Raw genomic sequence first — 17,295 nt, 5'->3', positions numbered from 1 at the left:
CCTTAGTCTATATTTTGCATTTTATTTCTACTTTTACAGTGTTTTTTTAACTTTTCTACTGTTTTATAATACTTCTTTCTTTAAGCTCCTACTTCTTCCCCAAACTTTATTTTTTCCTTTTAACTTTTCATTTCCGCCTCCCACACACCCCAGAACCATGGTGAAGGGTAGCACCTCCTCTTGACCTTGGCAGTAGGCAGTAGGCGAGGCTCTGGGTACCCTACCCAGGAGCATCACCACCAGTGGATGAAGGTGCTCCGTGCAGTGTTTTGCTGCTCAGGGGTCCAGCGCAACCTTAACCAGCTGGCCCACCGGTGGTCAGACAGCCTGGACCGGGAGGAGGACCTGTTGGACCTGCTAGGTGTCGAGGTTGTGGGGCTTGGTGAGTAGCTAATATATAGTAATATAAGTATTGTGCATATTATTTTATGAATAACAAGAATACTGCTGCTTAGTGCTTACATTACAGGTAAATTATGCTTCAAAATCTTCTGTGATTGTAGGACAAAGGTGCTCGGTCCTATTCTTACTTGTTATTATGTAAGAGTTTACTTTAAAGAAGTTAAGTTAGGTAATGCAATTGCTAGAGAGACTCTAGTCCTTCCTTTGTCCTCCTTTCAAATAGTGGTGGTGTCACTATTGATACTAGGTTATTATTAGTTGATCACTTTTTAGCGGTCTGCGTAATGCATCCTATGTCACTGAGTGCTGCTTACCCCATTCCTTAGTAGAATCTTTTGTAGATTGTTTAGTTAGTGGTAGGCTTAGCAGTGTCAGTTAGTAGCAGAACAACAGACGCAACCAACCAACTATTTGGTGTATGCACAAATTTATGCATGTGCATGTGTCCTCCATCTCATGTGTGCATTTTTTGAGGGAAAAAATGGAAATGCAGACTTAGTGAACACTTGGCCCGTCTGGAAGAGGAGGGCTAGTTCAGGCGGTACTTAGGCTTAGCTAGTATTCTGGAATCACAATGAAACACTGGATTAGTGTTCATAAGCCAGTAGTCGATCTGATTAGATAGGTCAATTTTATTGCAATTGCTGTTTCCTAAAATGTTTTTTGAGCGTTTTTTAAAATATTTTATTTGTTTCACAATAACATCAATCATTAATGTTTGTCTCTTTCTTTATTATATCTTACATGAGCAGCACCCAGGGGCAAGAAGACAGGGTCCGAGTCTGCAGGACGAGAGGACTGCTCCTCTACCGAAGGCCCTGCTGCTGGCCCCAGTAAGTCCTCCAGTGGTTAATATTAACAATTACATTTTCCTAACTTTTACTGCACCTTATTTCTTCTGATCTAACAATTCTGGTTCACCTCTTACTTCTATTTTTTACAAAGGCTTCTTTGATCTTCTTGACTATCTGTTTCTAAATTCTGGTTATCCCAGCCTCTCTAAGTTCTAACTACCTCTGCTATGACTCTCTGTACTACTACTATTAGGCTGTCTGTAGCTAAGCTTGCCCAGTTGGCCACTCTTTATTTAAGGTTTTGAATAAAACTCAGATTGACCAATAGCTCTAGCCACTGAGTCCAGTCCTTTGGGTTGTCCTCTTCTAGTCTTCTTAATCTTGAGGATTTGTCAAATCCCACCAACAAAATGCCCAACCAGATATTTGACTATTTGTAATAGGATATAGTATATACCACTACTGTTGTGGGGATTCTGCACAGCCACATACAGAACTATGCATAAGAAAATAGGATGTTGGTGATGGGAGGCTGGACCTTCCTCACACCTCAGTCAGAAGTGAACACAGAATCCCCTGACCAACTAGAAATAGTGTCTAATTAGGTCCCCAAACCCCCACCTGAAGATACCCAATGATTACACAACCCAGAACATAACACACTTTCGCTCACTCACTCAGTCTATGTGTAAGTTCACCAAAGAGTCTATGTGTAAGTTCAAATGGTTTATTTTCAACTAACAAGCTCTGTACTTCGTTCTATAAAATTGAGTGCACCACAACCAGCTCCAACAGCAAATTGCATAAAATAGAATAATAAATAAATAAATATTGTTACAAGTGCATTATAGAAGCAGTAAAAGACAAAAAATCTGTGCGAATTCTGGGAGACCCCTCACCCTAGAACGTAGAAGTACTGGTTACATGCATCATAAGCTCTGCAAATCTCTGGTCCGTAGAGGGGAATCTTCCACCAGTTATGAGAAAAATGGTGCACACGTTAGATAGTATAATGTAAGCATTTCTCAGTCATGCCAAAAAGTGTAACATGTACATGTTATGGCTAAGCAATAAGGACTAACTGAACTCCATAACTCATGTGGGCTCAAACTAAAGGAGTCTACTGCACAACAAACTGTGAGGTAACACTTGCGCAAAAGGCATGAAGCTAAAATGGTTCCATGTCTCAGGCTAATTTTGCAAAGAGCAGAGTAGACTAAAAGGACCCTAGGGACCATAACATTACTAGTCTCTACTCTAGTACCCAATTTGGACAAGTGATGTATGTTGTATATGTACTTCTACTATTAATTGTTTTCTAATCTTGCTAGTGAAAATGAATAAATAGAAGTAGGTGTACAGGCATCTAAAAATGTGTAATGTTGTTTCTAGGTGTACTACTGACCACCAGTGCCTGTGGGGCCAGCGGCGATGGCGATGTGGCCATTCCGGAGGGGGCAGGAGATGTGGCAGCGACACCTGCAGGAGCTAGTACAGGGGGTGAGCCAGCAGCAGTGGCAGGCGGTGTTAAGCTATATTCCTTACTTATTGACAACATACTAGTGGGAAGGGTGTACTGTACACTCACTGTACTGTTGAGACTTTGTAAGTATCAAGTTATAGTGAACATTAGACAACGGTTGAAGAAGACACCCTTTACTTAGCAATGGCATTAGCAATACCATTAGCAGCATGAGTTGAGTAACCAATGGCCTCTTCTATCTGACTCCAACTCAGCTGTGAAAGTTTTATGGATAAGACTAAAAGTCAGATCATATTACCTTGATGGATGTGTTGAACAAAAAGGGAGAGAAGGGTGGAAGGAGGAAGGAAGAGCGAGATGTAATATGACTTGCAGGGAAGGACACATTGGAAGTAGCATGCAGGTGGCTGATAGGAATCAGATGCATGGGTTGCTGAAGGATGGGTGGAAGGTGATAGAAGATGCCTGCCGGGGTGGGAGACACAGTATGGGTGGATACTGGATTGCAAGAATCATCAGCGGTGTTTGGGTCAAATGCAAAACCAAGGCAAGCAAGGAAGGAGTGGACGCATGGGTGGTTGTTTATGAAACAAACAAAGGTTTGTTGAGAGATTAAGAAGAATGATAGAGATTTAGTTTGTATGGATGGATGCCTGGATGTATTTATCATAGACAGCATAGGTGGAGACTGACACTGGATGCAGAGTCTTAGGTCGCCAGTAGGTAGTTATAGTTAGGATTTTTTTCAATGTTAAATCTCAAAATTCTATTTGGAATAACTTTGGCACCGGTTGACGAATCTGCTTGAAAATTTCCTCAAAATGGCCTCGTCGAGTTCCAGTCTTTCCCTGAGGGGGGATTCGTCAAGCGGGGGCCGAGATAAAAGGGGGGTCCCAAAACACGTTTTCCCCATGTTAATTTCCATAGGGCGGTCGATTTCACTTTTAGCTCGAACGGCTGAATGGATTTACACCAAACTTGGCAAAATTGTAGGGACTAGTAGCCCGATGTGCCTTTGCTATGTCTCAAGATATGTGCTCCAGTGGAGTTTGAGTAATTTAGGTTAAAAAAAATATATATATCTATAGGCGCGTTCCGGTGCGCGCACCAGGGAGCGCACCAGGCGCGACACGCCACTTGCTCGCAGAAAGCTGATTGGCTCTGGGGTGTCTGTAAACATTCTAAACAGTCTGGAGCGGCCGCCATCTTGTGTCTCGGTAAAATCGAGACACAAGAGGTGGCAAAAACAAAGGGGGGAATTGACCATAAGGGGGCAGGGTAGACCCGGGTAAAGCGTTTAACTTGATCGGAATGGTTATTGCGTGCTCAGGGGAAAATATCACACAGATTTACCAACGCAGTCGCAATGGGCGCCGTCATCTTGTTTTTCACTCTATGCTATGGTTCTGGACCTGCTTTTCTATCCTTTCTCAATCTTTCCAATCCTTAGTGTTTTACACTGTTTTTCAGATTTTTTTTATTTATTATCAATCTCTCTCTGTCCCTTAGTCTATATTTTGCATTTTATTTCTACTTTTACAGTGTTTTTTTAACTTTTCTACTGTTTTATAATACTTCTTTCTTTAAGCTCCTACTTATTCCCCAAACTTTATTTTTTACTTTTAACTTTTCATTTCCGCCTCCCACACACCCCAGAACCATGGTGAAGGGTAGCACCTCCTCTTGACCTTGGCAGTAGGCAGTAGGCGAGGCTCTGGGTACCCTACCCAGGAGCATCACCGCCAGTGGATGAAGGTGCTCCGTGCAGTGTTTTGCTGCTCAGGGGTCCAGCGCAACCTTAACCAGCTGGCCCACCGGTGGTCAGACAGCCTGGACCGGGAGGAGGACCTGTTGGACCTGCTAGGTGTCGAGGTTGTGGGGCTTGGTGAGTAGCTAATATATAGTAATATAAGTATTGTGCATATTATTTTATGAATAACAAGAATACTGCTGCTTAGTGCTTACATTACAGGTAAATTATGTTTCAAAATCTTCTGTGATTGTAGGACAAAGGTGCTCGGTCCTATTCTTACTTGTTATTATGTAAGAGTTTACTTTAAAGAAGTTAAGTTAGGTAATGCAATTGCTAGAGAGACTCTAGTCCTTCCTTTGTCCTCCTTTCAAATAGTGGTGGTGTCACTATTGATACTAGGTTATTATTAGTTGATCACTTTTTAGCGGTCTGCGTAATGCATCCTATGTCACTGAGTGCTGCTTACCCCATTCCTTAGTAGAATCTTTTGTAGATTGTTTAGTTAGTGGTAGGCTTAGCAGTGTCAGTTAGTAGCAGAACAACAGACGCAACCAACCAACTATTTGGTGTATGCACAAATTTATGCATGTGCATGTGTCCTCCATCTCATGTGTGCATTTTTTGAGGGAAAAAATGGAAATGCAGACTTAGTGAACACTTGGCCCGTCTGGAAGAGGAGGGCTAGTTCAGGCGGTACTTAGGCTTAGCTAGTATTCTGGAATCACAATGAAACACTGGATTAGTGTTCATAAGCCAGTAGTCGATCTGATTAGATAGGTCAATTTTATTGCAATTGCTGTTTCCTAAAATGTTTTTTGAGCGTTTTTTAAAATATTTTATTTGTTTCACAATAACATCAATCATTAATGTTTGTCTCTTTCTTTATTATATCTTACATGAGCAGCACCCAGGGGCAAGAAGACAGGGTCCGAGTCTGCAGGACGAGAGGACTGCTCCTCTACCGAAGGCCCTGCTGCTGGCCCCAGTAAGTCCTCCAGTGGTTAATATTAACAATTACATTTTCCTAACTTTTACTGCACCTTATTTCTTCTGATCTAATAATTCTGGTTCACCTCTTACTTCTATTTTTTACAAAGGCTTCTTTGATCTTCTTGACTATCTGTTTCTAAATTCTGGTTATCCCAGCCTCTCTAAGTTCTAACTACCTCTGCTATGACTCTCTGTACTACTACTATTAGGCTGTCTGTAGCTAAGCTTGCCCAGTTGGCCACTCTTTATTTAAGGTTTTGAATAAAACTCAGATTGACCAATAGCTCTAGCCACTGAGTCCAGTCCTTTGGGTTGTCCTCTTCTAGTCTTCTTAATCTTGAGGATTTGTCAAATCCCACCAACAAAATGCCCAACCAGATATTTGACTATTTGTAATAGGATATAGTATATACCACTACTGTTGTGGGGATTCTGCACAGCCACATACAGAACTATGCATAAGAAAATAGGATGTTGGTGATGGGAGGCTGGACCTTCCTCACACCTCAGTCAGAAGTGAACACAGAATCCCCTGACCAACTAGAAATAGTGTCTAATTAGGTCCCCAAACCCCCACCTGAAGATACCCAATGATTACACAACCCAGAACATAACACACTTTCGCTCACTCACTCAGTCTATGTGTAAGTTCACCAAAGAGTCTATGTGTAAGTTCAAATGGTTTATTTTCAACTAACAAGCTCTGTACTTCGTTCTATAAAATTGAGTGCACCACAACCAGCTCCAACAGCAAATTGCATAAAATAGAATAATAAATAAATAAATATTGCTACAAGTGCATTATAGAAGCAGTAAAAGACAAAAAATCTGTGCGAATTCTGGGAGACCCCTCACCCTAGAACGTAGAAGTACTGGTTACATGCATCATAAGCTCTGCAAATCTCTGGTCCGTAGAGGGGAATCTTCCACCAGTTATGAGAAAAATGGTGCACACGTTAGATAGTATAATGTAAGCATTTCTCAGTCATGCCAAAAAGTGTAACATGTACATGTTATGGCTAAGCAATAAGGACTAACTGAACTCCATAACTCATGTGGGCTCAAACTAAAGGAGTCTACTGCACAACAAACTGTGAGGTAACACTTGCGCAAAAGGCATGAAGCTAAAATGGTTCCATGTCTCAGGCTAATTTTGCAAAGAGCAGAGTAGACTAAAAGGACCCTAGGGACCATAACATTACTAGTCTCTACTCTAGTACCCAATTTGGACAAGTGATGTATGTTGTATATGTATTTCTACTATTAATTGTTTTCTAATCTTGCTAGTGAAAATGAATAAATAGAAGTAGGTGTACAGGCATCTAAAAATGTGTAATGTTGTTTCTAGGTGTACTACTGACCACCAGTGCCTGTGGGGCCAGCGGCGATGGCGATGTGGCCATTCCGGAGGGGGCAGGAGATGTGGCAGCGACACCTGCAGGAGCTAGTACAGGGGGTGAGCCAGCAGCAGTGGCAGGCGGTGTTAAGCTATATTCCTTACTTATTGACAACATACTAGTGGGAAGGGTGTACTGTACACTCACTGTACTGTTGAGACTTTGTAAGTATCAAGTTATAGTGAACATTAGACAACGGTTGAAGAAGACACCCTTTACTTAGCAATGGCATTAGCAATACCATTAGCAGCATGAGTTGAGTAACCAATGGCCTCTTCTATCTGACTCCAACTCAGCTGTGAAAGTTTTATGGATAAGACTAAAAGTCAGATCATATTACCTTGATGGATGTGTTGAACAAAAAGGGAGAGAAGGGTGGAAGGAGGAAGGAAGAGCGAGATGTAATATGACTTGCAGGGAAGGACACATTGGAAGTAGCATGCAGGTGGCTGATAGGAATCAGATGCATGGGTTGCTGAAGGATGGGTGGAAGGTGATAGAAGATGCCTGCCGGGGTGGGAGACACAGTATGGGTGGATACTGGATTGCAAGAATCATCAGCGGTGTTTGGGTCAAATGCAAAACCAAGGCAAGCAAGGAAGGAGTGGACGCATGGGTGGTTGTTTATGAAACAAACAAAGGTTTGTTGAGAGATTAAGAAGAATGATAGAGATTTAGTTTGTATGGATGGATGCCTGGATGTATTCATCATAGACAGCATAGGTGGAGACTGACACTGGATGCAGAGTCTTAGGTCGCCAGTAGGTAGTTATAGTTAGGATTTTTTTCAATGTTAAATCTCAAAATTCTATTTGGAATAACTTTGGCACCGGTTGACGAATCTGCTTGAAAATTTCCTCAAAATGGCCTCGTCGAGTTCCAGTCTTTCCCTGAGGGGGGATTCGTCAAGCGGGGGCCGAGATAAAAGGGGGGTCCCAAAACACGTTTCCCCCATGTTAATTTCCATAGGGCGGTCGATTTCACTTTTAGCTCGAACGGCTGAATGGATTTACACCAAACTTGGCAAAATTGTAGAGACTAGTAGCCCGATGTGCCTTTGCTATGTCTCAAGATATGTGCTCCAGTGGATTTTGAGTAATTTAGGTTAAAAAAAATATATATATCTATAGGCGCGTTCCGGTGCGCGCACCAGGGAGCGCACCAGGCGCGACACGCCACTTGCTCGCAGAAAGCTGATTGGCTCTGGGGTGTCTGTAAACATTCTAAACAGTCTGGAGCGGCCGCCATCTTGTGTCTCGGTAAAATCGAGACACAAGAGGTGGCAAAAACATAGGGGGGAATTGACCATAAGGGGGCAGGGTAGACCCCCCTCCTGACCCCCTAGGTTTAATGTGGGGGCTAAAATAGGGTCCCGCGGGACATTTGAAAAAAAATATTTTTTTCGATTTGCGCGGGGGGAGCGCCCGGTACGCGCAACGGGAAGCGCACCGGTGAGCGAAGTAAGGGGAAATTCCAGGACCATATTTATGAAGGCCTTGTGCTGCCAGTTTTGCGCCGCATGTGCTTCACTTTTTGTGACGCACCAGCGGTGTAAAAAAATGCGCATTGTTACGCTATATTTAAAAAGTGACGCATCTAGGTAGATGGGTCACTTTTTAAAACCCTGCGGCACATTATACCTGCGTCAGGTATAATGTATGCAGAGGGGGTGTTCCCCCGCAAAAAGCTTGTTAATAGCGACGCAGTGAAATCTATGAGATTTCACTGCGTCAATTTTAGGATGCTGTTGCGTCAAAATCTTGCGCCTGCCTCACAGCAGGTGTAAGACTGACGCAAGACCTTTCACATGGTGCTTTCCCCATGTGAAAGGACGCATTACTGGAGTTGCGTCACTTTTGTGACGCACTCCAGCAATGCGTCACTTTTGTGTTTACAGATACATCAGAAATACTGACGTATCTGTAACTCCTTGCGACATGATTCGTCATATATTAAATATGACACATCTGGAATGTCGTAAGGAGTGCGCACAGAAAAGTGACGCATCGCACCAGCGGTGTAAAAAAATGCGCATTGTTACGCTATATTTAAAAAGTGACGCATCTAGGTAGATGGGTCACTTTTTAAAACCCTGCGCCACATTATACCTGCATCAGGTATAATGTATGCAGAGGGGGTGTTCCCCTGCAAAAAGCTTGGTAATAGCGACGCAGTGAAATCTATGAGATTTCACTGCGTCACTTTTAGGATGCTGTTGCGTCAAAATCTTGCGCCTGCCTCACAGCAGGTGTAAGACTGACGCAAGACCTTTCACATGGTGCTTTCCCCATGTGAAAGGACGCTATACTGGAGTTGCGTCACTTTTGTGACGCACTCCAGCAATGCGTCACTTTTCTGTTTACAGATACGTCAGAAATACTGACGTATCTGTAACTCCTTGCGACATGATTCGTCATATATTAAATATGACACATCTGGAATGTCATAAGGAGTGCACACAGAAAAGTGACGCATCGCACCAGCGGTGTAAAAAAATGCGCCTCGTTGCGCTATATTTAAAAAGTGACCCATCTAGGTAGATGGGTCACTTTTTAAAACCCTGTGCCACATTCTACCTGCGTCAGGTATAATGTATGCAGAGGGGGTGTTCCCTGCAAAAAGCTTGGTAATAGCGACGCAGTGAAATCTATGAGATTTCACTCCGTCACTTTTAGGATGCTGTTTCATCAAAATCTTGCGCCTGCCTCACAGCAGGTGTAAGACTGACGCAAGACCTTTCACATGATGCTTTCCCCATGTGAAAGGACGCCTTACTGGAGTTGAGTTACTTTTGTGATGCACTCCAGCAATGCGTCACTTTTGTGTTTACAGATACGTCAGAAATACTGACGTATCTGTAACTCCTTGCGACATGATTCATCGTACATTAAATATGACACATCTGGAATGTCGTAAGGAGTGCACACAGAAAAGTGACGCATCGCACCAGCGGTGTAAAAAAATCCATGTCACTGACCATGTCATGAGTGATGTAATATGTGACGTCATCAGCAGTGCATTGCAGGCGCGCAAGTTATAGTGAGTCCAACTAACTATAACATGGGAATTTCAATGGTTTATGTCAATAAAATTTGCAGCTAACTATAACTGGTGTAAAACCTATGGTTTTTTCAGTGAATATATATATATATATATATATATATATATATATATATATATATATATATATATATATATTGTGTATAGTTTAGTTATCAAGCGCTTTCCTCCTTCTCCGAGGACCACTCCCTACCTATGTTCATTTACTTTTCGACTGTGTCAGCCAGACTGCAAAAGGTGGCCAATCTGTTGGTTATACAATCCATCAAAACAAAGTACCTTATGCAGTAGCGGTCGGTGGTGGCAGTGCTGCCGGGCGGTGATGTGGGGTGGGGAAGTGGCAGGGTGGGGGGGTAGTAAACTATGGATTATCACCAAATACAAGTAAGTGAACATAAAAATAAATAAGATGCATTTCATTGTGCGCACTACACCGCCAAATGCGATGCATTGGACGCAACAAAATTAGTTTTATTTATTTACATGTTTACTTACCTGTAATCTGCCATAATCCATAGCTTACTACCCCCACCCTGTCCCTTCCCCTCCCCATGTCACCTCCGGCCAACACTCCCACCACCGACCGCTACTGACCTTATGTCGTCGTCCTGCTACATAAGCAATGATCATTGGATCAGATATATAATCTGCCTTTTTGTAGTACGAAGGGCAGGGTGAAAGTGAAATTGAGCAATTGCCCTCATGTAACAGAAAGAGTATGGCCAGTGCCACCCGTAGACAGTAGTAGTAAATAAAACTAACGTGAGTCTGCGTCATGACTTATATGTTTGTCTTGGGTGCACTGCAAGCTTAGCTGACTGAGCTGGCATGCAGGCTACAAAAAGGTTATGTAATGTTGCTAAACTAGAGCTAAGAGAAGAAGACGACTGATGTGTATTGGAGTCCATAGTGCTAGTGTAATGCCTGAAATTCCCACAAATGTTAGAGGCAGAGGAAGTGGGAGGATAGATACTTACCACAAATGTTATGTGCTGTGCTTGCTAGTGCTACTGTGCCACTATGTGTTGAAATAATTTTGTGTTACTGTTTTGCTAAGAGTATTGGTTGTTTACAATATTCTTTTTCTTTCTTGATATAGATCCTCCTTCCCAAGAAAGCCCCACATGGAAGGAGTTAGCAGCCAGGGCCCGGCGTCGGAAACTGGAGGCCATCTGCAAAGAGTACCGGCGACTGGTGGCTCAGGGTATTGGGTGTTGGGGTTTATGGCCATTGTTTGGACTTTTGCATTTTGGACATTGGTTGGGGTTAGGGAGAGGGGTGGGTCAGGTCACAGTGGGATGGTTTATTTTTGTTAGGGTGATAAATTATATTTATGCTTAAACATACCATGTTAATGTTTTGTGGGTGGTTACTGTTTTACAAATTTATGTTACAATGGTTTCCTTGCTGCTGCAGTCCTGCAGCCAGTGTTAGATTTAAAATATCTGCCGAATTTGTAACACACGAACAGATAGATGTGGTACCCCTCACTGAGTTAGTTGTCCTACTGGTACTGTCAGTCTCTCCTCATAGTCCATTATACCTCCTACCAAACTTATCTCACCTGTGATTGATGATGATTAAGTTCAGCGGGACGATGGCTGCATGGTTTCCCAATAGAATGGAGAAGATGCCATGGTTGTGGTGGTAGTAGTAGACACTGGCAAAAGCATTTGCAAACAAGAAAAAGAGACAGTCACATGCATGAGAGAGACTGTTGGAGGAGTAGTAGAACAAAGTAAAGTACAGTACAGAAGAAGACTGGCAAACAAACAATATTGCAAATGCTAAAGTAAAATAAAACATAATGGTGGTGAGGACAGTCTAGTACAAGAAGTTACAAACTGTAGTTGTATCGAGTGAGTCACTTAACACAATCGCAATTCGTAACCCTTACTGCTGTGTGGTAGGATGTTGATGATTAATCCAATAAATACCGGCAATTAATTATGATGTATTAGGTGGGTCCCTTTGGAAAAAAAATTACCTAGCACATAGACTGAGCGTGGGTGGGCAAACAGAAGAAGATCCTTGAAATTGAATTAGTGTTGCTTTCACTACATCTGCCCCAGCAAGCATGTGATCAATTGTTGGTGTACCTTGAATGTAGTCACATCACACCTCAATATAAATCACACAGCCCGGGGGAAGAGGGTTAGAGTTTGATGAATGGATTGGAAGGGGGGCTTGGAAAAAGGTTTGACAAAGAAAAACAGTACGCATGGACAAAACAAAAGCAAAACACCATCTTGGAAGACGACCATGATCTTATCCAATAAATCTATAAAGGGAAAAAAAGGAAATGCATGCATGATGATGAAGATAACTTGATGGTTAATGAGTAGTACTTACTAACTACTACTACACAATTAAACAGTACAGGGCAGCAGTAAATTAATATGCAATGTGCCTTGCCTGTAAAGTATGCTCTCAGAGTAAACCAAATGACATGTTGTACCGGGCTTACTTTTAAAGCTAGCAAAGAAAATTTTGAAATAGTTGTAGGGATCAATTAGCAAACTAACACAGAGTCATAATGATTGAAGAGAAAAAAGGAATCAAATAATTAAAAGACAAATGACGAATGATACTAAACTTACTGTATTATCCTAGTCCAATTGTGGAATTGCATCTCGTCATTCCTATTGGTCCTTCCTTCCATGGACTCTCCGCAAATCAGTCTTGAATGCCACTGCCTGCCTGATGCAGATTGGTAAGGTGAGTGTGAGCTGTTTCTCCCAGTATAGCACAGGGAAAAGGCCGGCCTGTAAGTGTAGATGGAAAAACAAAAGGGGTATTAAAAAATAAATGAATTTAAAAAAAGCATCAATTATGGTGGAGTGCAAGAAGACAAGACTCTTGAGAGAGCCCTTCAGACTGAGGCGGCTTGGATACATTGTGTCTACTCTGTTTACAGCATTATGCTAAAACAACAATAGGACAGGAGTCAGAACAGGCCCACGGCACCCAACCACCTGTGACCCAACCTCCATTTACCTTAAATTTTGACAGAACCTGACAAAAGGCATATACAGCAACCTAGCATTTTCCAAATCAAGTGACTAAATCAATGCACCGCTGTCAGTCATACCACTACACTCGACTCCACCACTAAACAGACCTGTACCTAGGTCTGCTGTGGTTCTTGTTGAATTGTTATGTTTACCTTTTTGCCACTTCATGAAATGCAGTTATTCCATCAATCATCTCCGATCCAACTGACTGACTGACTGCAAAGACAATATGGTCATCATCATGGTGTGGTACGTGTTGTCCAACACCAACTCAGCATGTAGTGACTCTGATTAAGTCCATAGTCCATATTAAAAAATTTCAACGGATATTGGCCTGCACCTGCAGTAGTAGGAGCACAATATGGTTATTAAACAACAAGGAAACATTGATTGTCACTTGAGTCACTTTTACTTTGTGGATTAACTAGTAGAGTTCGACTTTATGCACATTCGCTCAGAGTCAGCAAGCATCCAATGCAAGTCATGCCTTCATTCATTAATCATTACCTGTCTTGCTCTTCTCTTTGCCTGTCAGATCAAATGCCTAGCCTTCTGACAGAGATGAATTTACTTTTGGATGCCTGCCCAAGTTCTGACAGTGAAGAGTTTTGGATGCCTGCAGACAGAGGCGGTAGCCTTTGGACAGTGATGAGTTTCGGCTCTGAAACAAAACGGAGGATAGGTATAGTCACGTTTTACTGCTTATGGAGGGACTGTTAGAGGCAACATGTCTTGTACTATTCTCCATCTCCATCCAATGTCTGGCTTGATGGAAATGTATTTAGGGCGAGTCAGGAAGATGTAGCAGGACTCTGAGGAGTGAAGTGGACATTTAAATTCAAATTCATTTAAATGCACAGACATGCAACTCCAATAGGGAAATAAAAAGAGAAGACGGTTGTGATGGATTTTTTTTTATTTGATTTGAACCAGAAAGACCGATACACACACATATAAAGGAAGGAATAAAGTAACAATTTGAAAGCCTAGTTGTCAGGGAAGAGGAGCTTGTCCTCAATCTCTGGTGGTTCAGACAGAAGTAGGTCATGTAACCCACAACTTATGTCATCGAAGTCGCTCTTCTCTTCCTGCAGTGATTCACGTATTTTGTACTCCGGTGGTATACGGTGCTGATTCATTTTTATCATGGTTAACCTCTCCACACTTTTGGGCAAGAGACAGGTCCTTTTCAAAGTTACAATGGCACCAGCATCACTGAAAACACGCTGGGAAGAGACACTTGTGACAGGGGAATCCAGATACTTTTTCACCAGCCTGCTAAGCACTGTCCATTGCCTTCTTTTCCCATACCAATACACCAATGGGGTTCGATCCATGAGCACCTCTGTTGAGTCATCCAGATAGGCATGGACCATCCACTCAATGCTCAGTGGTGCTCTGATGTGCTTGGCCTCTTTGCCTTTGTAGATTCAATACTGGACTTACTGTACCTCTGGCGTAAAAACCAATCAGTAGCCGATTGTACTGTGGATGATCCTATTCTTGCTGTTGGTGATGGTAGTGTTGGTGTCGGTGACTGCTGGGAGGCAAACGCACTGCCCTCAGGCTCAGAAGTAGAACTTGACTCTCAAATCTGCTCTGTTGTACTTGTTCTCTCCTGCGGCAGGGGGCCTCTAATTATCAGCCATTTGTTTTCAAAGTCAATGGCTTGCTCAGCTATCAAAGTTTTGTACTTGGCAACATCCACTACTGATAAAGGAATTACTGCCATACTGCTAAAAAAATCTTTGTACCGTGGATCCAAAATTGTGGCAGTAATGTAATGTGGATGTGACACAATGTTATTGTGAATTAAGCATGGGCGGAAAATCCGTTACGCTCGCGGATTTTGCGGATTTTTGGGAAATTCGCAATCCGCGAGATTTGCGAATTTCCCGCAAAATCCACAAATTCGCACGCAGCGGATTTTTTGGGCGGCGCGCGGCGTTGGTGATACAATTTTTGCGGCGCGCGGCGTTTATCATCGTTTGCCGAGTAGTTTTTTTCGATAGTTTGCGAGTGCTGCGCCATTTTGGATCTTGCTGTGTGATCCCGCGGGAATTGGCGAGCGCGATTACGTCATCGCGGCTTGCCAGCGATAGTTTGTCAACGCGAGTACGGCGAGATCACGTCTCGCGGTACTTCGCAATTGCGAGATTTGAGGTGCGGCGAGCGAAAATATAAATTTGCAATTCTGCTCAAGAAATCCACCAGCAAGCAGCATAAACCTTCTAGAAATGATGATTTTTATCTGAATAACTCCTTAGTTTGACATTTGCCTGCACTTTTTTAGCGAGGAGTCCATTTTGGGGAGGGGGGCAGGGGGGTGGGAGGAAGGAAGTGCCCCACAGTCTTCAACTTCCTGTTCCTGTTCAGCAGGCTCCTCCCAGTGCTTTGTCCATCTCCTGGTCACTTTTCATTTGGGTCTGGAGCTGGAAGGATTACTTTTTGTGGATGCTGCTGGATATTTGGATTTGAGGCCTTTTTGACTTTCTTTGGATCACTGTTGGATTAGAAATTTTACAAGTAAGTTTGTTTGGGGCATTACAGTTGCTGCAATTAAAATTTTGGAATTTTCGATTTTTGGGCTGTTTTGGGGCCTTTTGCCCAGGGGTACTCAGTGGTGGGTGGACTGAGTCTTTCTGTGGGTTGTCTTGAACTTAAACAGCATGGAGGCCATGGATGAATTGGGATTGTGCTGATTTTTCTGTGTTTTTCGATTTTTGACCTGTTGTTGGGGCCTTGACCAGGGGTAGTGAGTGGTGCATGGGCCTAGTCTTTCTGTGGGCTGTCTTGAACTTAAACATCATGGAGGGCATGGATGGAATGGGATTGTGCTGATTTTTCTGTGTTTTTCGATTTTTGACCTGTTGTTGGGGCCTTGACCAGGGGTAGTGAGTGGTGCATGGGCCTAGTCTTTCTGTGGGGTGTCTTGAATTTAAACATCATGGAGGGCATGGATGGAATGGGATTGTGCTGATTTTGCAGTGTTTTTCGATTTTTGGGGGTGTTCATGGGGACAGGCCATGTGGGTGGGGGCCATTTTGAGTGCTGGTACAGGCAGGCCCTGGCCATGTGCTAGGAGGCAAGTGGCCATTTTGAATGCAGGCTTTGTTGTTAGGCCTCCAACCATTTTGCCTACTTTTCAACCTTTATTTATGCCCAGGGGTAGTGAGTCTTGCATGGGCCTAGTCTTTCTGTGGGTTGTCTTGAATTTAAACATCATGGAGGCCATGGATGGAATGGGATCTTGCTGATTTTGCAGTGTTTTTTGATTTTTGGGGGTGTTCATGGGGAGGGACATGCCATGTGGCTGGTGGCCATTTTGAGTGCAGCTACAGGCACTGGCCATGTGCTGGCAGGCAAGTGGCCATTTTGAATGCAGGCTTTGTTGTTAGGCCTCCAACCATTTTGCCTACTTTTCAACCTTTATTTATGGCCAGGGGTAGTGAGTCTTGCATGGGCCTAGTCTTTCTGTGGGTTGTCTTGAATTTAAACATCATGGAGGCCATGGATGGAATGGGATTGTGCTGATTTTGCAGTGTTTTTCGATTTTTGGGGGTGTTCATGGGGAGGGACATGCCATGTGGCTGGTGGCCATTTTGAGTGCAGCTACAGGCACTGGCCATGTGCTGGCAGGCAAGTGGCCATTTTGAATGCAGGCTTTGTTGTTAGGCCTCCAACCATTTTGCCTACTTTTCAACCTTTATTTATGCCCAGGGGTAGTGAGTCTTGCATGGGCCTAGTCTTTCTGTGGGTTGTCTTGAATTTAAACATCATGGAGGCCATGGATGGAATGGGATTGTGCAGATTTTTCAGTGATTTTCGTTTTTTGGGCCTGTACTTGTGGCCTTTTCACCAGGGGTATTTGAGTCTGGCATGGGCCTAGTCTTTCTGTGGGCTGTCTTGAACTTAAACATCATGGAGGGCATGGATGGAATGGGACTGTGCTGATTTTTCTGTGTTTTTCGATTTTTGACCTGTTGTTGGGGCCTTGACCAGGGGTAGTGAGTGGTGCATGGGCCTAGTCTTTCTGTGGGGTGTCTTGAATTTAAACATCATGGAGGGCATGGATGGAATGGGATTGTGCTGATTTTGCAGTGTTTTTCGATTTTTGGGGGTGTTCATGGGGACAGGCCATGTGGGTGGGGGCCATTTTGAGTGCTGGTACAGGCAGGCCCTGGCCATGTGCTAGGAGGCAAGTGGCCATTTTGAATGCAGGCTTTGTTGTTAGGCCTCCAACCATTTTGCCTACTTTTCAACCTTTATTTATGGCCAGGGGTAGTGAGTCTTGCATGGGCCTAGTCTTTCTGTGGGTTGTCTTGAATTTAAACATCATGGAGGCCATGGATGGAATGGGATTGTGCTGATTTTGCAGTGTTTTTCGATTTTTGGGGGTGTT

Source organism: Lissotriton vulgaris, chromosome 2_1 (genome assembly GCF_964263255.1).
Source record: "Lissotriton vulgaris chromosome 2_1, aLisVul1.2, whole genome shotgun sequence".
Classification (NCBI taxonomy): domain Eukaryota; kingdom Metazoa; phylum Chordata; class Amphibia; order Caudata; family Salamandridae; genus Lissotriton; species Lissotriton vulgaris.
The sequence above is the reverse complement of the archived record's forward strand: the minus strand, read 5'-3'. Positions refer to the sequence as shown.